Genomic DNA, 9,116 nt, shown 5'->3' on the forward strand with positions numbered 1-9,116 from the left:
TAAGTAAAATGCCATCTCTAAATTTTGCAGTTAAACGATGCACTTTCTTAAATATGTGAATGGGAAAGTCTATTTTTTCTTAGAGTGTCAGCTTAAACAAAAATTATACATTTTAGACATAGACACATACAGATATAGCTATAGACAGGGACTTCTCCTATAAATTAGGGAAAATAAAGTGCAGCTAGAAAGTTACCTAAATGAAGTTAACTAATATCAATACATAGAACCTTAGCAGCAACATGTTACTGCTCTCTTAACCCTAAGAAACAAAATAGCTTTTAAAAGTGCAAATACGGTGTATATAATTTTTCTCGCACTAACTTCAAAGCATATTTCAAGGTTTTCTGTTCAAAATTCCAAAATAAATCACTAAGTTGTTTTGGGAATAAACTGGACAAATAAAAACCTATTTAGTACAATTACTATGGCATATTTTGGGGTTTCCTCCTCTCTGTTTGCAAAGTGCACAGGTGTTTAAACCAATCCTCACTAGATTTGGGGCATAAAAAGAGCAAGATGAGTTTAGAACATCTTACTAAGCCAAAAGGAAGGACTTGTTTAGAGATTATTAAAGATATATCAAAAGGAGACTGGAGGCAAAACTAAAGACACAGAAAATAAATCAGTGGTTGCTCTGGAATGGAGCAAGGAGTTGACAATAAAGTGACACAAGGAAATATTTTATTGTGATGAAACTATTCTCTATGTTAGTTTGGTGATAGTTACATGCTTCTGTATATTGAGCAAAATGCATAGAACTATACCCTTAAGATGAATTTTACTGTATGAAAACCACACTGCAATTTAAAAAATAGTATACCTGAACTGAGTTGATGGGGCTCCCAGTGGCCAAATTTGGAAAACTGTTTAACATGACAAAGAATAGTGACCACACAAAAAGCTGTAACTTGACTATTCAGAGTTTTATTTGTAATAGTCTAAAATGAGAAACAACCAAAATATCCCTCAGCAGGTGAATAGTTAAACATATAGTGGCATACCTGCACATGAAATATTAGTCAGCAATAAAAAGAAAAAACGGCTGCTACACACAATAACTTGAATGGATCTCAAGGGCATTGCACTAAATTTAAAAAGCCAGTCTCCAAAGGTCATATGCTGTATAATTCATTCACATAGCATTCTCAAAATTGCACAACGGCCGTGCTAGAACACAGATTAGTGGTTGCCAAGAGTTAGGAATGGTGGGCGTTAAGGAGATGCCTATAATTATTCATGTAGCATGCTGGAAACCTTCATGGTGGTGAAATATTTCTGTCTCATGATTGTAGTTATATTTACATTAATCTACACATCTGATAAAGTGACCCAGAAATATATACATATATTGTACTAATGCTATTTTCCTGGTTTTAATATTGAATTATAGTTACCTAAAATGTAACCACAGAGGAAAATGAAGTGAAGCATTTTCAGGGCTTCTCTGCATTATTTTTGCAACTTCCTACAAATTTATAATAATTTTAAACTTGAAAAGTAAAATATAAGAAGATATTATTATACTAATAATACAAATGATATAAGTAGAACAAATAGAGAATGGTATAAGTAGAACATATTGCTGTATGTTTAATAAAAAGAGAATCCACGAGTCCATAGTTATCTCAAGTACTGGGAAGGTGGGGTCTTTTTTAAAAAAACATGACCAATTGCATTAGTTTTTAAGTTATTTATTCACTTTTTCAAATTTGCCTACAGTAAAATTTTTAGTAGTATACAATTACTTGAGTTAGATAAATGCATACAACCATGTAACTAACACCAAAATTAGGATATAAAATAGTTCCATCGTGCCAAAAATTCCCTCTTATTTCCCTTTGTAACCAATACTTTCCCCCACCCCAGCCTCTGGTAGCAGGAGATATGTTTCTGTTCCTATATTTTGCTTTTTTCAGAACGTCATATTTTACATGAAATTCTACAATATGTAGTCTTTGAAACTGATTTCTTTCACTTAGTAAAATGTATTTAAATTTAAGATTTCACCACGTTGTTTCATGTATCTGTAGTTTGTTCTTTCTTTTTCCCTGAGTAATATTCTACTGTATGGATGCAATATAATTTGTTTATCTATTCATTCATTGAAGAACATTTGGGCTATTTACAGTTTTTGACAATTATGAACAAAACCACTATAAACATTCACATGCAGATTTTTATATGAACTTAGGTTTATAAAAGAACTTTTTCCACAGAATGCCAGCAAATAAATATAGAAGAAATAACAAACTTAAAAAAATCACTCATTGGCAACCAGTGAGATAAAAATTAATTCAGGGAAAAACATCAATAGATGCAAAACTACTGAATGAAAGGTCATTAGGGAAGAGGATATTTAGGTGACCCCAAAGAATCACCTCACACAGGGCCAGCTTCACGAGTGTGAGACCAGTCACCCAGGGCCCTATACTAAGTAGTGCCTCCTGCTTGCTTTAATGTTCCGTTATCGCCATATTGAAATTCTTAATAATTTTAAAACAAGGAGCCTAGCACTGTAATTTTGTACTGTGTTCTGCAAATTATATAGCTAGTTTTTCACCCCAGGTGACTTTCTGAAAAGGTAATTTAGCAAAGGAGAGATCTAGAACTCACCTTAACTGAATGATCTAATTTGGTATCAGCAATAGTAGAATAAACTATTATGCATCCCCCAAAGTGGCACAATGGCAAGCATACATCACCTACGTAGTCTTCTTGTCAAAAATATGTAACCGGCAAGGTGCAGTGGCTCATGTTTGCAATTACAGCACTTTGGGAGACCAAGGCAGGAGGATCATTTGAGCCCATGAGTTTGAGACAAGCCTAGGCACCATAGTGAGATCCTGTCTCTACAAAAAATTTTAAAATTAGGTGGGCGTGGTGGCACGCACCTGTGGTCCCAGCTACTCAGGAGGCTCAGGTGGGAGGATCATTTGAGCTCAGGAGGTTGAGACTGTAGTGAGTCGTGTTTGCACCACTGCACTCCAGCCTGGGCAATAGAGGGAGACTTTGTCTAAAAAGAAAAAAAAAGGAAAGAAAGAAGGAAGGAAGGAAGGAGGGAAAGAAAAGAAAAGTTTAACCAACCTAACTGTGAAGGAACAATCACACAAATTCAGATAGTAGGACAATTCCATGAGAATGGTCTAGACTCTTCAAAAATGTCATTTTGTGAAAGACCAAAAAATGGTCAGGAAAGGGAAGAGTTCTAAAAATATAATGAGCAACTGCAAATCCTTGATTGGATCCTTTATTAAAAAAAAAAAAAAAGATGAAGTATATTTGGGGAAAATTGGAAAACTCTGAAGAGGGTTTCTATGTTAAATACTATTTTTGTATCAGTGTTAAATTTGGGGGTAATAATAATAAGAATAGATGATCTTTTAGTTTGTTTGTTCGTTTTAAAGATGGGGTCTTACTATATCACCCAAACTAGAGTGCAGCGGTGTGATCATGGTTCACTCTATACTACAACTCCTGGGCTCAAATGATCTTCCAGACTCAGCCTCCCACAGCACTGGGATTACTGATATGAGCCGCCAAGCCCAGCCAGTAGTCTTACATTTTAAATGATATTTATGCTGAAATATTTAGGGATAAAGATTCATGATGTCTAGAACTAATTTTTAAATAAGTAATTTTTGTAAAAATGTTAAATGATATACATACATTTAAATCTATTTAGAGAGACAGAGATAAAGCAAATGTGGCAAACTTTTTTTAAATCCCAAAACCTCTTATTCACCACTTTGCTAGTCAGTTTATCACATTCTTTCTTTTTTTCAACTTTAGCTTTACATAAAAAACATATGTTGTAAGAACATGGATTTTGGAATACAATCTGGGTTCAAATTCTGTCTCTGTTCTTACTAAGGTTTTAAACTTGGGTCAAGAACTGTGGGGAGAAAAAGAACTTTAATGTCTATTGCACAACTTGTTGAAATGATTCAAATAATAAATTACAGACATGAGAAACAGCACCACCAAGTCCGTGAAAACTGCGTATATACTCATTTTTTCATTATTGTGTCTTGAATGCTCAGCAAAGCACCTCAATAGGTCATCAAAAATATAGAGAGAATGAATTATTTCATGATCTATAGTATATTAAATAGAAAGTGTCATGTTATATTAAGTGAAAAAGTTACAAAACAGCATGTGGAGTAATGATTGCATTATGGAAACAAATATAGAGAGAGGTATATATTTTAAAATTCTGCAATCTCTCTACCAAACCCACCCTCACCTCCCAATCCCTGCCATCTTTGCTTAGAGAGAGAGGGGGCCACAATTACCTGGTATATAGAGGGTAGAGTAATCAGCACCAAAGATCTTTGCCTAGAAACTGGAAGGTGTGACACATTGATATATGCACATTGATTTATATTTATTGATATTAAACATACAGCACCCAAATTTACATATTCACTCCTCATGCTTCATCTCCTCCATGTATCTGCTCTCCTGCTCCATAAGAATCTCAGGAGTTACTTCAGTTATGTCTGGAGTTTGGGAGTTAGGGAGGAGGAGGTATCTAGACATTGGTCAAAAATGCTCTACTTAATTCACTTCCTTCCATGATCAATAGCTTTATGTTTTTAAGAGTGGAGATTCTTGACTCAAAAGGGAAGTTGGTACTTAGATTTTATTTCTTCAAGGAGATTGCACCTGTCTTCATTTGTCTCAAAGTGGCCATGATCTGATGAACCCTGGGCTCTGATGATGTCCTCAAAAGCAGGCCAGTTTTCTTCTATGCGCTCCCTGCAGCAGGAACAGTTATATTAATGTGGGTCAATGCAAAGTCAAAAGTAGAGGAGAGAACAGAGATGAGAACAAGCAGTAACTGAACTGGTGTGGGGTAAAAAGGAAAAAAACCAAACAGATGGGAGTAGGGATTGGGAAGATCTTGAATAAATATGTGAAACTGGCCTTCACCAACTTTTACATATGTTTCATGACATATTATGTGAGCTGCTCTTAAAGAGCAAAGGGAAAGTGGCCACCATTAACTACTAGGGCTCCCTCTCTTGCTTTCTAATTTAGTTTTTATTGCATTTAATAGAACATTAATCTCCTCACCCTCCAGTCCTATACCTCAGTAAATACATTTAATTATTTTACCAGTCATGTCTGATACTCATCTTCATATTTTAAAATGAGATGACCTGTTAGGATTCAAAGAGAGAAGCAAAACCAGTAGGAGATAGTTAAGAGGTTGTTGCAAGGGATTGGCTTATGTGAATTCATGGGGCAAGCCATCAGGAAGGACAAGTTAGAACACCTGGGATTTGGCTGCAGCTGCTCTACACTGGTGATGTTCAACTCCACTCTTAAGTTATTTCAACTGATTAAATCAACCCCACCAATATTATCTAGGATAATCTCCAACACTGCTTTAATCATATCTACAAAATACCTTCACAGAACACCTGGATTAATATTTGACTGAGCAAGGACTATACCCTAGTCAAACAGATAAATCAAAAGGCCATCACTCATGCTTACATCACCATTTCTTGATTTATCCAGTTTCTATGTTATCGCTTCACTTATTATTAAGTAGAAGATTTAGACTGTTTACAGCCTCCACCCTCTCACTGTGCCCCAAGAAACTCCCCCCAATATAGTTATAATGTATTTTGGGGTTTCTTTAAATTTTCTTTGTGCCTATCACTAATTTTGTCCTGAACTTTTGCACAGAACTCTACAACTCCTTTTAATATATTTAAACCCATGAAGCGATCTGTCAATTGGAATTTTCTCCTTGGAGACCTCTGTGTCCCCCTCCTCTGATCTGGAAGTGTTGCTCTCTGGGCCTGCTGCAGGTATGTCCTCCTGGAAGTCTCCTTCACCTTCAGAGTGAAAGTACCCTTTCCCTCTTTCTTATGTGGAATTTTCCTTCTCCTGGCTCCTGGATCTCCTTTGTTCTTGGCTTATTCTCTGATTAATCACCCTCCATAACTTCCTGAGAAAACAAAATATGGTGAAGAATCATTTTCACAAAAGCAAAATTATGACTTATGGAAACATAAAATGAATACATGTCAAAGTCAGATGTTATGACCGCTGCAAAGATCATTTGAAAAGCTAGATATTAATAGGACGATAACACTGCTGGGTCAAATGCAAAACTGTTTAATGCCCAATGCAGTTATAAACCATAATTTTGAGGGTCACTGCTTCTACTGGGCAGGAAAGAAATTGTTTATATCTCTACCAGAAAAATCTAATTATTAACATGTAGCTTCACTAAGTCTGAAAACTCTATTCAGTAGTAAACCATGAATAAAATTAAAACTTTCCCTTACATCAATGTCTTGCAATATCTTTTCATTATCTCATTCCTAAAAAGCCTTTTTAGACATATTTTCTAATCTTGATATTTTAATACCACAGATTTATTGTATATTTGTTCATGTACTATATGTATTTCTATACTTATATATAAAACTATTAAGCATAAAGCTTAGTGTTTTTATTCAATTCAGAGTTAAGAATAACTTTTAAGTTAACAATTAAATTAAAATTTTTAAATTTTCTAACTTTTAACTTTATAATTGTATTTGATGAGTAACTTCATGTAACTTATTAAATAAATCATAATTCTCAAATTACATACACAAATTAGCAATTTATATAAATATGTGACAATATAATCAGATTATTAAAGTAATTAAATTTTTTTCCACAAGAATAAAACTATTAAAAGTTTAATTAATTTTATAAAAATTATTTTCAGTGAAATTAACTTTTAACTTTTCATTGATATAAGAAAATAGCTTCCAGATATTCATTCAGATGATGTGGACATTTTGTACTTTTAGGCTTGACATAATTAATGATGGGCTGAATAACTTTGGAAGAATCAAATAATAAAATATAAACTATTTTTATTTAATTCTCAAGGTCCAAGTCCCACATGAAAACACTGATGATCAAACAAAACAATATCATAGTTTCCGGACTTTATTTTCTGCTTTAATATTGAATTTATTTTATGTTTTGGTGTCTAAGAGCTTTCTTATTCTTTGCACATCCTTAAAAATAGTATCGTATTTTTGTTGCATGGATGCAATATCTTCTCTCATTCATCTAATGATATTAGTTACAATGGACTTTTTGTACAGTTCTTATATTGCCAGTTTTCACTGTGCTTTTTCTTTCTCATATTACAGACTTTCTAAAAACATCTTTCGGTCATTGGTTTTCTGTTCATTATTAAGAGAGAAAAACTAAAAGCAATTTGAAGATTTTATAACATGGACAGGAGGGCTTGGGAACTAGTGAAGATCCCCTATTTGGAGTGGAAAAAGATATTATCTTGGATTTGCCCAGTAGAAGTTCCTAACATATTCTGAAACATTCCAGAAATAAGAGGCTGCCTCCATGAACATTTTTTTAGCCAGTACTCTTTACAGTAAAGTAAGTATTAGAACTGGATGTTTGTTGACAGTACTAGTCAATAACATACTTGAGCTGTTCTCTCTCAGGTCATTTGGGCTGTGATATGTGGTATAGCAGGGAGAAGTGAAAAACTAATTGGAAGGTTAAAAATGCCACAGGGTTGATGAACTCTACTACTTCAGTATGCTCAAGTAACAGGTTTTTTTTTGTTGTTGTTATTGTTGACCAAGTAAAATGCCAAGGTCTTTATTGTAGACTGAACTCTGTCCCTGCAAAAATTATGATCCTAATCCCCTAGTACCCCAGACTGTGACTGTATTTGAAGATAGGGCCTTTAAAGAGGTGATTAGTTAAAATGACATTCTTAGAGTAGACTCTAATTCAATCTGTGTGGTGTCCTTATAAGAAGAGGAAATTTGGACACACAAAGAAAAGACACCAAGTGCATGAGTACCCAGAAGGACAAACATGTGAAGAGGCAGTGAGAAGGTGCCACCTGCAAGCCCAGGAGAGAGGTTTTGGAAGAAACCAAACCTGCCAACACCTTGGTCTCCAACTTCCAGTCCCAGAGTGATAAGAAAATAAATTTCTGTTATTTTTACCACCCAGTCTGTGATCGTTTGTTATGGCACATCTAGCGAACTAATATAGTCTTCCAGTAAGCTTTATCTAATAATAACACCCCTTCCCATTTAGCAAGGAAGCCTGAATCAAAGGGGTTGTTGAACTCATCCTGTTCATTTAAATGTAGCTGTACCGTCCCCATGATCCAATGAGAAATGAACATAGATACCATCCTCAGGCAAAAGCATGTGCTTAGAAATGCCATCTGGCAGTCCTCCTGATATCCCCACTCTAATAAGAAAAGTATTTCAGGCTCTTAGATGTAATCAACAGGTGACTACTTAAGAAAAAAAAAAAGTTTATTCAAAGCATATTCCAAAATCTCAAAATTGCTGGGAAGGCTAGCAAACCAGACTTCAGGCTAACTTTTCAGGACTAAAGCCCAAAACCTCACGACAGAATTGGCCTGATGAAAAAACCTGCTGTCGCTCCTGCCTTCCCATCTAGTACTAAAGGAAACTTGGCAGATGCCACCGCCTTGGTGCTACTTCTGCGCCAGGAACTCCGCCTCAAACCCTCTGGGAAACTGCCCTTCCACTGCCAAGACTGAAAGTTGAATACATCTGCTGCGGCAGCCTCCGCCAAAATGGAAGTTTCCCTCAAAGCCAATTCCCTCTCGTTGCTTCTGATACATGTAGCCTAGGCCCAGCGTCTGCATTTTATCTGCTGGCAAGCCTCAAAATTTGAGTTGTGACATAACAAAGAAGCAGGTCTCATTGTCTGGGAATTTACCCAAATACTGAGGGATCTTTCAAAGATGAAGGTTAACCTTTACAATTACAACATTATTAGAGACCAATTCAGACTTGCTGCTATGACTTACTAACCTTCATTTTCCTTTCAGCACTCAGTTTTGTATCTTCTCCTGGAATTTCAGCTTCTGTAACTCTAGATGAAATCCTCATTTCAACACCTGGAATGATGCTTATTGGCCAAAACAGCCTATCCAAGCCTTCTCTCTGTAGAAGCAAGAGATGGAATTAAGACAGGAACTGTGTCCCTATGTCCCCACTGATAACCAATTTCAGATGTCTTGTCTGTGGTATCTGTTAATGAAGCAATTTGTTGCAATCAATTAGATAAAACAT

General features: G+C 35.3%; 1 long non-coding RNA gene across 1 annotated transcript in view; it reads left to right on the top strand.

Moving 5' to 3' along the window:
- Nucleotides 1-8,866, top strand: part of LOC105475284 (uncharacterized) — a 56,134-nt gene extending 47,268 nt beyond the window's left edge. The window contains exons 4-5 of the long non-coding RNA XR_011622011.1: nt 5,701-5,825; nt 7,176-8,866. This is a non-coding gene — a long non-coding RNA (uncharacterized lncRNA). The remainder of the gene's footprint in view (nt 1-5,700; nt 5,826-7,175) is intronic.
- The last annotated feature ends 250 nt before the right edge of the window (nt 8,867-9,116 follow it).

This window comes from Macaca nemestrina, chromosome 4 (genome assembly GCF_043159975.1).
Source record: "Macaca nemestrina isolate mMacNem1 chromosome 4, mMacNem.hap1, whole genome shotgun sequence".
NCBI classification, from domain to species: Eukaryota; Metazoa; Chordata; class Mammalia; order Primates; family Cercopithecidae; genus Macaca; species Macaca nemestrina.